This window comes from Piliocolobus tephrosceles, chromosome 4, assembly GCF_002776525.5.
Source record: "Piliocolobus tephrosceles isolate RC106 chromosome 4, ASM277652v3, whole genome shotgun sequence".
In the NCBI taxonomy this organism is placed as follows: Eukaryota; Metazoa; Chordata; class Mammalia; order Primates; family Cercopithecidae; genus Piliocolobus; species Piliocolobus tephrosceles.
In genome coordinates this window covers 31,193,600-31,210,748 of record NC_045437.1, presented here as the reverse complement: position 1 = coordinate 31,210,748, position 17,149 = coordinate 31,193,600, and the positions used below count along the sequence as shown (strand labels likewise).

The 17,149-nt window shown below is 44.0% G+C and overlaps 1 protein-coding gene and 1 pseudogene across 1 annotated transcript in view; both read right to left on the bottom strand.

Moving 5' to 3' along the window:
- Nucleotides 1-17,149, bottom strand: part of PDZD2 (PDZ domain containing 2) — a 324,103-nt gene that overhangs the window by 275,428 nt on the left and 31,526 nt on the right. The gene's annotated exons all lie outside the window — the stretch shown is intronic.
- LOC111545610 lies at nt 14,556-14,629 on the bottom strand (annotated as a pseudogene).

The window sequence follows — 17,149 nt, the reverse complement described above, 5'->3', positions numbered from 1 at the left end:
GGCTCTTCCCCCTTCGCTCTTTTTCCTGGCTCCTTGTGAAGAGGGTACTTGCTTCTCCTTTGCCTTCCGCCATGATTGTACATTTCCTGCACTCCCCCCACCAGCCATGCAGAACTGTGAATCAATTAAACCTCTTTCCTGTATGAATTACCCAGTCTCGGGTATTCATAGCAGTGTGAAAACGGACTAATACGTTCCCCTTGCCCTGTTTCTTGCACCAAAGAAACTTGTTCTCGCTCACAGAGGTCTTCTGCTTTGACCTATCCCTGAGAACTGGGCATTGGGCAACGTTAACTCAGAAGCATAAAATCAATTACAGCCATTGCTCACCTCTAGGCCAGGCCCACACCCGGCCGTCAGATGGCTTTATAATAGTGAGTGCTGTGTTACCATGAAGGGCTCTCTATAAAGGAGAGTTAAAACTGGATAGTATCCCAGAGGCTGTTCCTTTCCCCTGCAAACCTTCATCTAGCAGGGGCTGGTGCCTTTCCTTACACAGGTTTATACTAACATTGCCAGATAAAATACAGGAGACCCAGTTAAATTTGAATCACAGATGAAAAATGAGTAATTATTTTACTCCAAGTAGATCCCAAAAATCACATGGAATTTTTCATTTACTAAAGCTGACAATCTTATTTTATAACAACCAAGTCCTTACTACTGGTCTTGACAAAAATCATTTCTATACTCAGTAAGAGGTAAATATGTGGCAAACAAAACATATGCACATTGTTAAAAGTTGAGAAGCTTGAAGATATTCCTTTGTGGTCTCTGTTTCTCACTCTGATGGACATCTGCTTCCAAGAATAGGTTTCTAATCATTTTCTTCATAGCTAACTTGAAGTCCCTCATCTTTGCCTAACCTCTCTCTCTCTCTGTTTATAATTCTCTTTCTCATGATCGTTCTTTTTGCATCATTAAGTTCAACCACTTTGACCCTTCTTCCCTTCCCAAGCAATTACCATTCAATTGAGTGCTTCACCTTGACTTGCTCTCTTAAAATGATATATCAAAATGTCTCCCCTTTACAAGTCAATGAACCACATTCAGGAAACACTGAATTGAGGGTAGGTAGCTCCCTCAATTCTTCCAAATTGACCTCAAGAATCAGATGCCCCTTTCTAATTATTCCATGTTCTCCAACTCTAGGAAATCCTCCAGAAAAGCAACTTTAGGACTCCAGCCTCAGTTCTGATCTTACTTGGTCCACCATTGCTCTCCATAAGCTGAAAAAGCTCCTAATTGGGAAAAGCAAAGGACCAGATAGAACCTTGAATAACCTTCTCACAAATGAAAAACGTGGCTTCCTCTCCAGGCTTTAGGGGCCATCTCAAAAGCCACACTGTTTACACATGACACTGTACAAAGGACCCACCTCACTTTAACCCCAAGGAGTGTGGAGTTTAGCCCATTTATAAATGCATGTCTGTGAGGGAAGGGTATGAAGGGGAGCTGTAACCCTGTTATGACTACTTTCCAGTTTACACATGGAGCACTGTGTGGGAGACTCGGAGAGGGAACCAGGGTAGCAAGGAAGATCTGGTGGAAACTCGGGCACGCTGGTTAACATGGAATGAAGGACACGATGAGATCAAGAGAAAGTTGTTAACGGCTGGGCGCGGTGGCTCATGCCTGTAATCCCAGCACTTTGGGAGGCTAAGGCAGGCGGACACTTGAGGTCAGGAGTTTGAGACCAGCCTGGCCAACATGGTGGAACCCCATCTCTACTAAAAAATACAAAAATTAGCCGGCCATTGTGGTGGGCACCTGTAATCCCAGCTACTTGAGAGGCTGAGGCAGGAGAGCTGCTTGAACCCAGGAGGTGGAAGTTGCAGTAAGCTGAGACTGTGCCACTGTACTCCAGCCTGGGTGACACAGCAAGACTCCATCTAAAAAAAAAAAGGTTGTTGTTGATATGCCCAGGGTGAGAAAACACTTTGAATTACCAGAGTCATGAAGAATATCATTAAAAACAAGGGTGGTAGGCCGGGCATAGTGGCTCACGCCTGTAATCTCAGCATTTTGGGAGGCCGAGGTGGGAGGATCACCTGAGACAGGGTTCGAGACCAGCCTGACCAACATGGTGAAACCCTGTTTCTACTAAAAATACAAAATTAGCCGGGTGTGGTGGTGCATGCCTGTAATCCCAGCTACTCTGGAGGCTGAGACAGGAGAATCACTTGAACCCAGGAGGCAGAGGTGGCAGTGAGCCAAGATCGCACCATTGCACTCCAGCCTGGGCAACAAAAGCAAAATTCTGTCTCAAAAAGAAAAAAGGAAAAAAAAAAGGGGGGGTAGTAAAAAAACAAAAACTTTCATTATTATTGGTTCATAGTAACTAGTAATGAAAGTATTAGTAATTAGTCATAAAAGTATCAGTACATAGTCACAAAAGACTTCTATACCTTCTTAAACTCGTGTCATATTGTTAGTATTATCACTTTTATCTGGCTATCACTTCATCCCACAAGGAAGGAATGATCGATATTATTATACCTACTCCGCAAGTGATGAAACTGTGAGAAGGATGTGGGAACTTCCAGGAACCCAGGTTTCTTAATTTCTGGTCCAGGGGGCCTTCCCTGCCTAGCAGATAGCAGTTGCTCTATTAGGAGCCAGTCAGATTCGGGCCAGGAAACTGCTTTCAGACTTATCCCAGTGCCTTTGGAAGGCTGTGCTGTTGACTGGGGATAGGCTGTGTCAGAATGAGTGGTCGGGTAAGAAGAACGGAGGCTGTGGAGATAGGAGGCCAGGATTTAGATCTCAGCTCTCCTTTACCAGCCTGGATTCTCTCCTTTGTAACTGGGGATAATGACAATTACGTCGCAGAGGTGTTGTGAGCTAAAATGGGCTGGCAAATAACTGTAAGTATGCATAAACATTATATTAACAATGACTGTAATTGTAGGTTCAGGATTCTAACTTGTGTAGAAGAGTTCAAATATATATGCAAATCCCTGCTAAGACAGGGATGAAATGGAGGAGAACTGGTAGTTTTTCAAAGCTACCAAAAGGCTTATCAAGCTATGTTTTTTTAAAGTGACAAGAGAAAGTTACAAATTAACGGCTCACCTTCATTAAGTGTTCATGGCATGTCAGTCCCTGTGATAAGCCTTCACATGCAGATCCTCATTTCCTCTCTCATCGTCTTAGGAGTTAGGTATTGTTCTTTTTTTTTTTTTTTTTTTTTTTTTGGTTGTGGTGTTGGTGTGTTGCCAAGCTGGAGTGCAGTGGTGCAATCTTGGCTCACTGCAACCTCTGCCTCCTGAGTTCAAGTGATTCTCCTGCCTCCACCTCCCGAGCAGCTGGGATTACAGGTGCCCACCACCACGTCTGGCTAATTTTTGTATTTTTAGTAGAGACGGAGTTTCACCATGTTAGCCAGGATGGTTTCGATTTCTTGACCTCGTGATCCGCCCACCTCGGCCTCCCAAAGTGCTGGGATTACAGGTGTGAGCCACTGTATCTGGCTGGGTATTTTTCTTAATTCCATTTTACAGTTAGGGAAAGCCTGGCTTTGTGGGGTTAAGAAATAACCCAAGGTCACACATTAGTTAAGTAGTGGAATCAGGACTCATTAACTTCATACCCACAGATGTGTGTGGCCCAAGCAAACCATTTTTGTAGATGTGTGTGTTTGTGTGTGTGTGCATGCCTACACGTGTGCATGGAGAAAGTTCAGGACAAAATAGACGAGATATTAGTGACATCCCACCACTGGATGCCTTACTGAATTGAGTAGATAGTGCTTTTATAATTTAAATGTTTTTCCTTTTGATAACATACTTTAAAACATAAACCAAAATGAGGCTTCAAAAACATAATGAGTGGAACCGCCATCCTCCAGTAATTCGCCAAAATGACTAACACAAAGGGAAAGAGGAGAGGTACCCGGTATGTTCTCCAGGCCTTTAAGAAAACATAGAGTTATTCCTTTGGCCATGTATATGCGAATCTATAAGAAAGGTGATATTGTAGGCATCAAGGCAGTGAGTAATGTTCAAAAAGGAACGCCCCACAGGTGTTACCATGGCAAAACTGGAAGAGTCTACAACGTTCCCCAGCATGCTGTTGGCACTGTCGTAAACAAACAAGTTAAGGGCGAGATTCTTGCCAAGAGAATTAATGTACATATTGAGGACATTAAGCACTCTAAGAGTCGAGATAGCTTCCTGAAACGTGTGAGGAAAATGATCAGAAAAAGAAAGAAGCCAAAGAGAAAGGTAACTGGGTTCAACTGAAGCGCCAGCCTGCTCCACTCAGAGAAGCACATTTTGTGAGAACCAGTGAGAAGTAGCCTGAGCTGCTGGAACCCATTCCCTATGAATTCATGGCATAATAGCTGTTAAAAAAATAAAAGACCTCTGGACTGTCTGTCTGTCTGTCTATCTATCTATCTATCTATCTATCTATCTATAATGAAAATGACTAATAAATAGCATTTGCAAGGCCCATTGTAATTAAACTTTCAGGGTTTTTTTCCCCCAACCAAAGAAACCTTCGGAATAAAATGAGGTTTTTTGTTTTGTTTTAAACATGGTCTCACCCAGGCTGGAGTGCATTGGCATGATTACGGCTCACTGCAGTCTCAACCTTCCTGCTTCCCTAGGCTCAGGTGATCCTCACACCTCAGCATTCTGAGTAGCTGGGAGTACAGGTGCGTGCCACCATGCCTGGCTAATTTCTGTATTTTTTGGTAGATACAGGGTGTACTAGTCCATTCTCATGCTGCTCTGAAGAACTGCCTGGGAATGGGTAATTTATAAAGGAAAGAGGTTTAATTGGCTCACAGTTCCACATGGCTGGGGGGCCTCAGGAAACTTACAATCATTGCAGAAGGGGAAGCAAACATATCCTTCTTCACATGATGGCAAGAAGTGCTGAGCAAAGAGGGAAAAACCCTTTGTAAAACCATCAGATCTTGGCTGGGCGCAGTGGCTCACGCCTGTAATCCCAGCACTTTGGGAGGCCGAGGCGGGAGGATCACGAAGTCAGGAGATCAAGACCATCCTGGCTAACACAGTGAAACCCCATCTCTACTAAAAATACAAAAATTAGCTGGGCATGGTGGCGGGCACCTGTAGTCCCAGCTGCTCAGGAAGCTGAGGCAGGAGAATGGTGTGAACCCGGAGGGCGGAGCTTGCAGCGAGCCAACATCATGCCACTGCAGTCCAGCCTGGGCGACAGAGCAAGACTCTATCTCTAAATAAATAAGTAAATAAATAACCATCAGATCTCGTGAGAGCTCACTGTCAGAAGAACAGCAGCAGGAGATTAACTGCTCCCATTATTCAATTACCTCCCACCAGGTCTCTCCCACTCCACATGGGGATTATAGGAACTGCAATTCAAGAGGAGATATGGGTGGGAACACAGCCAAACCATATCATAGGGTTTTGCCATGTTGCTCAGGCTGGTCTTGAACTTGTGATGCTCAAGAGATCAGCCCACCTCAGCCTCCCAAAGTGCTGGGATTACAGGCATGGGCCACCATGTCCGGCCTAAGTTTCTTGAAAATAAAGATTATATTCCATCTCCCTTATTATATTCCATCTCCCTTCTACCTAAAAGCTCAGGTTCCTGTCTCTTAGGCAGTAGATCTCAGTTCTAAACCTTAAATGCACTCATGAACCAAATATTTGCCAGTTATTTACTCTATAGTAACACCAATGAGTTCTTAAAATCTGTTGTTTTTTTTTTTCTTTTACCACATTGTCCCTTGACATGATTATAACTTATGTGCAAACTCCTTTCTCTTCTGTGGTCATTACAAAGGATAAAACGATAAAAGATCACTAAAGCAAACATTCGTCTTACTGTTTGCTTTGATCTCTGAAGTCCTCTTCAAAGAGTACTACAAAGATAAATTAAGATTTTGCACCGCCTGTCAACAGAACTCGTCTTCAAAGATGACCTCTGGAGGGGAGTAAAAGAACTGAAAGCAAACTGAAGGAACTCAAAAGTGACGACCTTTTCCTGTCTTTCTGCAGTTAACAACAATGCAGGGATGGCAGGAAAGGGCAACCTGTATGCAGAACAGGCACCCAAATCTCTTTTTGGTGAGAGCTTCTGGGGTCCCTGTAGGTCAGATGATCTGGAAGGCAGGAGGGACGCATGCTGAGAAGCCACATTGGAGGATGGGGGATGCAGAGGCTGAGCCCTCTCTCCCAATCCATTAGAGACTCTTAAGGATGATGAAGATGAAGAAACTCTCACAACAGAATTGATGTGGAGGTCAGCTAAGCCAGGTGTCCAGAATGTGTTCACAGACCTGGCCTCCTGGGAATGCCCCAGACCTGGAATTCTCTGTGGCTCGCCTAGATGCCCTGGCTGTGCTGTAACGTGAGAGTGGCAGGGAGGTTTTAGAGTTACATTTACATCGATATTGGCCTACTCTGGTCAATGAAAAACTACCACTGAAAACCATGGCCTTCTGAAGAAAATGACGATGACTTGTTTGCCTAGCCTTTGTTCTATTTAATTTATTTTCAGCGAACAATGCCTCCAGATCAGCTTTTGAAAACTCACCTGCAAACTGACATGACTGTTTACCTGTTTGAATTTGGGCTTCTTTTTCAAAGTAGAAAAGGAGAGTTAATTATCAAAATCTTTAAACTGTGATTCCAGAGTTGAGAGGCTATTTATGCTGCTGAGCCACGTGATTATACGGATCTCTTTGAGGAGCATTTCCAGCTCCATGGGTTTCTGAGGATTAAAATATACCTCAGCCCAGCACAGTGGTTCACGCCTGTAATACCAGCACTTTGGGAGGCTGAGGCAGGTGGATCACTTGAGGTCAGGAGTTCAAGACCAGCCTGGCCAACATGACGAAAACCCATCTCTAATAAAAATACAAAAATTAGCTGTTTGTGATGGTGGGTGCCTGTAATCCCAGCTACTTGGGAGGCTGAGGCAGGAGAAGTGCTTGAACCCGGGAGGCGGAGGTTGCAGTGAGCCGGGATCATGCCACTGCACTCTAGCCTGGGCGACAGTGCCAGACTCCATCTCAAAAAAAAATAAAAAAAAAAAAATAGTAATAAAATATACCTGGGGTCCATAAAATATTAAAACACAGAATACAATTTTTTTTTTTTGCAATACTTTATATTTATTAAGTGCCTACAGGGTGCTGGGTCTACATTTGAGTACATTCCATATCTTGTCTTTACCGATCTCTGAAAAATAATAGTAATTATTCCTAGTTTACAGAGGATTAAACTGAGCCTCAGGTATTTAAGTGACTTCTCCAAAGCAAGTGTGTATGAGACCTGGAATTTAAGTCTGGATCTTACTGACTGATTTCTTGGGTCTCCCCCAGATCTCTGAGTGTAAAATTCTATGAATAATATAACTGAAAAAAAAAAAAGTGTTATAGAAATCAAGAGCGGGAGAGAGCACCCTATAGATTATCTACACTAACCAAAATTTTCTCTGTATAGTTAAGGAACTTTCCAGAGATCACACAGCTTACTCTGTGGTCAAGCGAGGACTCAAGTGCCTATCATTTGCTGTTCACTTTTTAAAAACATTTTATTATAAAAACTTTTAACCATACACAACAATAAAGCTAATACCATAATGAATGCCCTGTCACTCAATTTTATAATTACCTACACTCTTGTTGATGCCTTTTTTTTTTTTTTTTTGCTTGTTCTCTTGTAGCTCTTTTTTTTTTGTTTTTTGAATACTTTTAAGTTCTAGGGTACGTGTGCACAATGTGCAGGTTTGTTACATATGTACACATGTGCCATGTTGGTGTGCTGCACCCATTAACTCGTCATTTACATTAGGTGTATCTCCTAATGCTATCCCTCCCCCCTCCCCACACCCCATGACAGGCCCTGGTGTGTGATGTTTCCCATCCTGTAAAACACAGAATATAATTTTTAATATAATTTCATTTTTTACGGATTGAAGACCTCACAGAATTTTATGTATTTTATCTGTTTCCAAACTTTACAAATAACATATGTATATATATTTTTTCTTGCTTTCTTTTTTAGCTGTTCATCTTAGTTTCTTTAGTCTTACTTCATTTACTTTTTGCTTTTTATTTTTGAGACAGGATTTTACTATGTTACTTACCCAGGCTAGAGTACAGTGGTGCAATCTCAGCTCACTGCAGCCTCTATCTACTGGGCTCAGGTGATCTCCCATCTCAGCCTCACAAGCAGCTGGGACTACAGGCACACACCATCATGCCTGGCCAATTTTTTTTTTTTTTTTTTTTTTTGAGACAGAGTCTCACTCTGTCACCCAGGCTGGAGTACAGTGGCACGATCTCGGCTCATTGCAACCTCTGCCTCCCAAGTTCAAGCAATTCTCCTGCCTCAGCCTCCCGAGTAGCTGGGACTACAGGCGTGGACCACCATGCCTGGCTAATTTTTTGTATTTTTAGTAGAAACATGGCTTCACCACGTTGGCCAGGCTGGTCTTAAACTCCTGACCTTAAGTGATCCGCCCACCTCAGCCTCCCAAAGTGTTGGGATTACAGGTGTGAGCCACTGTGCTTGGCCTCATGTTCTTTATGATCTTTTTATCTTTTTTTTTTTTATTTTTAGTTTTTACTTTTTTGAGATGGAGTTTCTACCTTTTTGCCCAGGCTGGAGTGCAATGGTGCGATCTCGGCTCACTGGAACCTCTGCTCCCGGGTTCAAGGGATTTTCCTGCCTCAGCCACCCAAGTAGCTGGGATTACAGGTGCCTTCCACCACACCCAGCTCATTTTTGTACTTTTATTTATTTTATTTTTTTTATTATACTTTAAGTTCTAGGGTGCATGTGCACAACATGCAGGTTTGTTACTATGTACACATGTGCCACGTTGGTTTGCTGCACCCATCAACTCGTCATTTATATTAGGTATATCTCCTAATGCTATCCCTCCCCCATCCCCCCCAATTTTTGTATTTTCAGTAGAGACGGGGTTTCACCATGTTGGCCAGGCTAGTCTAGAAATCCTGACCTCAGGTGATCTGCCCACCTCGGCCTCCCAAAGTGCTGGGATTACAGGCATGAGCCACCGTAACCAGCCCACAATTTTTTTTTTTTTTTTTTTTGAGACGGAGTCTCGTTCCATCGAGTGCAGAGGGAGACTGCATTATCCAGGCTGGAGTGCAGTGGCACGATCTCGGCTTACTGCAAGCTCCGCCTCCCGGGATCACGCCATTCTCCTGCCTCAGCCTCCTGAGTAGCTGGGACTACAGGCGCCTGCCACCACGCCTGGCTAATTTTTTGTATTTTTAGTAGAGATGGGGTTTCACCGTGTTAGCCAGGATGGTCTCGATCTCCTGACCTCGTGATCCACCCACCTCGACCTCCCAAAGTGCTGGGATTACAGGCATGAACCACCACGCCTGGCCCATGATCTTTTAAAAATATAAAACCTTCATAGCTGGCAGGTGGGAGTTTGCTGTTCCCTGGCAAGAATGCTCCAGTCACTCCAGAGGCCTAGCTGCTTGTCCTGACTCTGCTCCTGATACCCAAAGGGAGTCTCTTCACCTACTGGGCTTGGAGCTTCTCATCAGCAATGTGTGTGTATGAGACCATCAAGCATGCACTGCACAGGTGTGGAGGGTCTGCATTTCGTGGGGAGGGATCCAGGCTTATATTCTCTTTGAGATTTCAATATAGAATCTTATTACACAACAGGAACTAACTCAAGTACACCTTTCCTCTTCTTCCAGAAGTGGATTAATCTACATGATTTATTAATTTTAATTTTAATTCTTAGACTGTTTCGCTCAGTCGCCCAGTCTGGAGTGCAATGGCACACACAATCTTGGCTCACTGCAACCTCCGCCTCCTAGATTCAAACGATTCTCTCATCTCAGCCTCCAGAGTAGCTGGGATTACAGGCACCTGCCATCATGCCCGGCTAATTTTTGTATTTTTGTAGAGACCAGGTTTCACCATGTTGGCCAGGTTGGTCTTGAACTCCTGACCTCAAGTGATCCATCCGCCTGGGCCTTCCAAAGTGCTGGGACTACAGGCATGAGCCACCTTGCCCAGCCTACATGATTTATTTTACTAATCCTGAACAGATGAGGTACACTTTTCTAAACAAAATTTCTAGAGGGGATGATAAAAAATGTTTGCCTACCTCTCTGCTTTTGTCATTAGAGCACCATGTCTAGGAGAGGTTGTAAAAGAAAGGGGGATTTAGATCAAGTTGGGGACATTTGCAAAAATCATGGATTTTTCCCTTACATACAATGAAATTGGCCAGGCTCAGTGGCTCACACCTATAATCCTAGCACTTTGGGAGGCCGAGGCAGGTGGATCACTTGAGGTCAGGAGTTCGAAACCAGCCTGGCCAACACGGCGAATCTCTGCCTTTACAATATAAAAATTAGCCAGGCGTGGTGGTGCACATCTATAATCCCAGCTACTTGGCAGGCTGAGGCAAGAGAATTGCCTGGACCCTGGAGATGGAGGGAGCCAAAATCATGCCACTGTGCTCCAGCCTGGGCCACAGATCAAGACTGTCTAAAAACAAAAAAAGCCACTAAAATTACTATTGGTTTATAGAGAAAACATTGAAACAAGCTTACAAAAATACCACTACTGTGCTGTTTTTTAGTTAAGATACATTTTACTCTATTTCAAAACATCTCAGTCAGACTGGTAAATTAGGAGCACCAACGCAGAATTCTTTTTGCAAACATAGCAGATTTAAAAAACACTTAACACATAATACTTCTATTTATTTTTAGGTGGACAATCATGGACATTCCAAATTGAGACCCACAAGGGTTTATGACTACATTCTCAATGAGTGATGCGCCTGCCGGAAATAATAGGACTGAGTCAGGACCAGTGAAGGAAGATACACAAACCCAAGACTTGCATTTTCAGAAGGAAGGCTTATGTCACTCAACAAACATCTTGTTGAGTTTTCACTAGGTGTTAGGGGCTGTGCTAGTTAGAGATGCTGACCCAACCCCAGACACCGAAGCTCTCGTTTTCTCAGTGCAATTGATGAAAAGTTAAACATCAGCTCTAGAAATGGAGACTGAGAAGATGAGTTCATGTAACTGTCCCTAGATGAATTCTTATCTTCTGGTCAGTAAGGCAGGGTCCTTGAAGCTAAAAGATACCTTTTTTTTTTTTTTTGAGACGCAGTGTCACTCTTGTTGCCCAGGTTGGAGTGCAGTGGCACGATCTCGGCTCACTGCAATCTCTGCTTCCCGGGTTCAAGCGATTCTCCTGCCTCAGCCTCCTAAGTAGCTGGAATTATAGGTGCCCGCCACCAAACCTGGCTAATTTTGTATTTTTAGTAAAGACAGGTTTCACCATGTTGGCCAGGCTGGTCTCGAACTCCTGACCTCGAGTGATTCACCTGCGTCAGTCTCCCAAAGTGCTGGGATTACAGGTGAGTCACCGCTCACAGCCCTAAAAGATACACTTTTGAAAACAATAAATAGAATAGCACAGCACATAGAAGAAAGGTATGGAAGATATTCGAGAGATAATAACTTGCAGTGATCTCATCTCAATGATGCCCACACATCAGTGACCACCTTTCGGCTCCACTATCTTTGGATTATGTACACTGGAAGAAGTCAGTGCAGCAGTGATCTGAAGCGTCTTCCTCTAACACATAGAATGTTCTTTCTTTGTCTCAAAATCATCTAAGAGTTGAATCCACTTCATGAGGCTATCAAAGTTTTGAAACACTAGCAGATATTTCTCAAAAGCAAATATTCCTGAAGAGTTCATGTTTCTTGCTTTTTGATCACTCCTTATTTAGACCAACTAATGATCAAATGAGATAAATCTTTAAAAATATATATATATCTATATTTGTATTCTACTTTACATTCTAGGGTACATGTGCACAATGTGCAGGTTTGTTATATATGTATACATGTGCTACGTTGGTGTGCTACACCCATCAACTCGTCATTTACATTAGGTATATCTCCCATTTACATTAGGTATATCATCCCTCCCCCATCACCCCACCCCACAACAGGCACCGGTGTGCGATGCTCCCCACCCTGTGTCCAAGTGTTCCAAATGAGATAAATCTCTTAAAGGTATGTTCCCTTATCACTGATTTTTTTTTTTTTTTCTCCACAAGCTGAGGTCATCTACCACCTGTGGGGCTTGAAATACCAAAATGAGAAAACTTCCCCAGGAACGAGCACCACACACAATTTGCTGGGGAGCAGAAAGGTATGTGCAAAGGCTTTCACTATTAAGCAACAGTTTAGACCCTTTTCTCTGTCTTCTATTTCTGTTGCATAGTTCAAATTTTGGGGGGAAGAGTGTTCATAAATTCAAGAAAATTTTTGCCACTTCATCTTTAAGCTGATATCTAGTTGTCATGAAATCAACCATATTTATTTCCAGGAACCCTCTTCAGGCAGAAGCTCTTCATTAAAAAGGTTATTAGTCAAAAATGGAGAATACGGGCATATCCTGTTATCTTCAAACCTGGAATTGGTGGTCAGCTAGCAGTGGAGGAGAGCAGGGCAGGTGGGCAGGTGCTCCAACTGGACACAGGCTTGTTGAGCCATGGGGTCCCTTAAAGAAGGAGTCAGAGCGTAGGGGAACCCTTTTCAGTTGTTTCCTCCTCTTGACAACAAAACCTGGCTTAGCTTCCAGTGCTTCTTGTTCTTGAAGTTTCTTTGTATTAAACAGAATTCATCATCCAAGAAAATGGCCTATAGATGTCCAGCCATTGCATCAAATTCTGCATCAGAGGAGGAAGAGTGGACATTCCATAGAACCTTCCTCCGCTGAGGCATCCCTCATCTCTGGCATGGTGGCATCCTGGTGGCTAACCTGGCCTCTCTCTACCCCGCAGTGCCCAGCAGGCACAGAGCACAGGTTGATGGGCCAAGGAAGCCTCATGATGTCACCACGGCCACAGTCCCCACCAGGTGAGTCTGAGCCTAGGTCACTGCTGCTCTCAAGGTCCCTGTTGAGGTGGGCACCAGATTATCTCAGCCTTCAGGAGAAATGGCAGAAAGCTCTGCCCTAAAGGTTTCACAGAGGTCTCTAGAGGGCCCAGGTAATTGAAATGGATTCACATTTCCATCTCCACCTTTGTTTGCTTGTTTCTTTTCTTTTTTTCTCGTTTTTGTTTTTGAGACAGGGTCTCATCTATTACCCAGGCTGGAGTGCAATGGCACAATCTTGGCTCACTGCAACTGGCTCATGCCTGTAATCCCAGCACTTTGGGAGACCAAGGCGGGCAGATCACGAGCTCAGGAGATCAAGACCATTTGATTTTTTTGTTTTTTTTTTTTGAGACAGGGTCTCACTCTGTTGCCCAGGCTACAGTGCAGTGGCATCATCTCAGTTCACTGCAACCTCTGCCTCCCAGACTCAAGTGATCCTCCTGCCTTAGCTTCCTCAGTAGCTGGGACTGCAGGCATGTGCCACTACATCTGGCTAATTTTTGTATTTTTTGTAGAGACGTGGTTTTGCCATGTCTCCCAGGCTTTCTCAAACTCCTGGACTCAAGCGATCTGCTGACCCAGCCTCCCAAAGCACTGGGATTACAGGTGTGAGTCACCATGCCCAGCCTCCACCTTTGTTTCTGGTGGCCACTTTTAAGATATTAGCAACAAGTGTCTTAACCTTTTAATGACATTTGTCTCATTTTTCCAGAGTTTTGGAAGGAAGCTAAGTACTTCCTTATTAATCAACCAGGCACAGACAGTGGCTACTGACTGTACTAACTAACAGTGTTAATGACACTGTGGCAGTGGGTTGGTTAGGCCTGCTCATGGAACTTGTGGAACAAGGGAAAACCTCCTTAAAGACACCAATGGGTTCCCCAAGGCCTTGGTCACCTGTGACCCCAACCTTTTCCTCACACTAGATTTGTTCTTAACTGCACATCTTTTTACTGTGGTAAAATATACATAAAATAAAATTGACTGTTTTTATTTTTAATTTTTATTTTTTTGAGACAGTCTCTCTCTGTTTCTCAGGCTGGAGTGCAGTGGTGCGATCTTGGCTCACTGCAAGCTCTGCCTCCCAGGCTCAAGTGATTCTCCTGCCTCAGCCTCCCAAGTAGCTGGGACTACAGGCACCTGCCACCATGCCCAGCTTATCTTTGTATTTTCAGTAGAGATGGGGTATCACCATGTTGGCCAGGCTGGTCTCAAATTCCTCACCACAGGTGATCTGCCTGCCTCGGCCCCCCAAAGTGCTGGGATTACAGACGTGAGCCACCACGCCTGACCCATTTTATTTTACTTTAATTAATTAATTAATTAATTAATTTACTTATTTTTGCGACAGAGTCTTGCTCTGTTGCCCAGGCTCGCAGTGGTGCGATCTCAGCTCACTGCAAGCTCAGCCTCCCTGGTTCACGCCATTCTCCTGCCTCAGCCTCCCGAGTAGCGGGGACTACAGGCACCTGCCACCATGCCCGGCTAATTTTTTTTGTATTTTTAGTAGAGACAGGGTTTCACCATGTTAGCCAGGATGGTCTGGATCTCCTGACTTCGTGATCCGCCCATCTAGGCCTCCCAAAGTGCTAGGATCACAGGTGTGAGCCACTGTGCCCGGTCATTTTAATTATTTTTAAAAATCCTTGAGCAGGAACCATGTTCATCTTCTCTGTATTGTTCCAATTTTAGTATATGTGACGCCGAAGCAAGCACCCTTTTTAATTATTTTAAGCAAGCACCCTTTTGAATGATTTTCAAGTGTACAGTTGAGTATCAATAAATACATTCATGTTGTTGTGCAACCAGCACCACTAGCCATCTCCAGGGCTTTTTCATCACACCAGACTGAAACTTCGCATCTGCTAATAACTCTCCATTCGTCCCTTCTCCCAGCCTCTGGTAACTTCCATTTCATTTTCTGTTTCTATGAATTTGACTATTCTAGGACCCTTGTATAAATGGAATCATGCCAGGCTCATGCCTGTAATCCCAGCAGTTTGGGAGGCCAAGGTGGGAGGATCACTTGAGTCCAGAAGTTGGAAACTAGCGTGGGCAACATAGTGAGACCCCATGTCTAAAACAAACAAAAAACAAAACAAAAACCCACTAAAAGTCAGGATTTTTAATCATTTTAATTAGTTACTTCGAGTTCCTTAACTTTGCCCAAAATTTTTACTCCATTTATAGTTTTTCCCAACCCATGGTTATTCTCTTTCTTTTTTTTTTTTTTTTTTTGAGGCAGTCTTGCTCTCTTGCCCAAGTTGGAGTGCAGTGGCGCTATCTTGGTTCACTGCAACCTCCACCTCCTGGGTTCAAGCGATTCTCCTGCCTCAGCCTCCCAACTAGCTGGGACTACAGGCACACACCACCACGCCCAGCTAATTTTTGTATTTTTTAGTAGAGATGGGGTTTCACCATGTTAGCCAGGATGGTCTTGATATCTTGACCTCATGATCCACCCACCTCAGCCTCCTAGAGTGCTGGGATTACAGGTGTGAGCCACTGTGCCCGGCCAATTTTTTTATTTTTAGTAGAGATGGGGTTTCACCATGTTGGCCAGGATGGTCTCAATCTCTTGACCTCGTGATCCATCCACCTCGGCCTCCCAAAGTGCTGGGATTACAGGCGTAAGCCACTGTGCCCGGCCAATTTTTGTACTTTTAGTAGAGATGGGGTTTCACCATGTTGGCCAGGATGGTCTCGATCTCTTGACTTAGTGATCCACCGCCTCGGCCTCCCGAAGTGCTGGGATTACAGGTGTGAGCCACCACGCCTGGCCCCATGGCTATTCTTTGTATCATTAAGTTCAACCACTTTGACCTCTTTTCACTTTCCAAGCAATTACTTTCAAATGTCCGTATCACTGTGACTTACTATATCTAGCTTAATCCTCCATCAGAACATCTCCTTTTCTACCGGGTAATGATCTCTGATAAGGAAAAGCACTAACAGGGAGCTGGGTCTCCACACTTCGTAGATTGCCCAAGGAAGTGTTCCACCCCCGCTTGCTTTCCCACTGGGAGAATTCCTCAGAAGAAGCAACTTCAGAATGTCACTGCTTGCTGTCTGAGCTGTGCCACAATGGCTCTGAATTAGCCTGAGAAGCCTTGGTCAGGAAAAGCAAAGAAATCAGAATTGCAGGATAAGGCGTCTCCCAAAAGTCTCTCAAGAAGCATCCTTTCTATCTGTACAGATCAGAGTGTTTGGACACTGTGCAGAAGTCTCATGAAAAAACATGTAACTTTATCCTGAAGACATCTCAGCTTCCCTTTTTATGTGGATGATCAAGGGTGTCTGCAAGTCTGGGAAAAAGGGATAGAGGAGAATTAACAGCCAGTACTCCAGGGCCTGGCTTACTGATAAGGGAAATGGTTGTGATGATATAGAAATCTGGGGAGGCAGGAAGAGCTTGACAGAAGCAAACGGATGTCCCAAATAGGCTAGTTCATGATTTTTTTAAAGTTGAATATTAAAAAAATAAAATTCACAAGTTAAAAATGCCATCGGATTAAATGTATTAAGGCAGTGGTTTGGAAGGAAAATTTGAACAAGTAGAATGAAACAGTTGGAAAAAATCAGAATGGTGTTGGACAAGGAAGTTTTTTGTTTTTTGGTTTTTTGAGATGGAGTCTCGCTTTGTCACCCAGGCTAGAGGGCAGTGGCATGATCTTGGCTCACTGCAACCTCTGACTCCCAGGTTCAAGCGACCCTCTTGCCTCAGCCTCCCGAGCAGCTGGGATTACAGGCACCTACCACCACACTCGGCTAATTTTTTGTATTTTTAGTACAGACTGGGTTTCACCATGTTGGCCAGGTTGAACTCCTGACCTCAAGTGATCCACCCACCTTGGCCTCCCAAAGTGCTGGATTACAGGCATGAGCCACCATACCCAGCCATAGGCAGGAAATTTCTTACAGCTATTAGATACCACTTTACTTTGGTAAAAGGGGGTTAGTAACTGGTAAGAGGTAAGAAGGAGAGCTCTGACGTACTAGTTAAGTTCTGTTTCTCAGTTTGGGTGATGGTTAATATAAAAATTCACTAAGCTGGGCTGGGTGTGGTGGCTCATGCCTATAATCCCAGCACTTTGGGAGGCCGAGGCGGGTGGATCACCTGAGGTCAGGAGTTTGAGACCAGCTATGCCAACATGGTGAAACCCCCTCTCTACTAAAAACACAAATATTAGCCAGGTGTGATGGTACATACCAGCAATCCCATCTACTCTGGAGGCT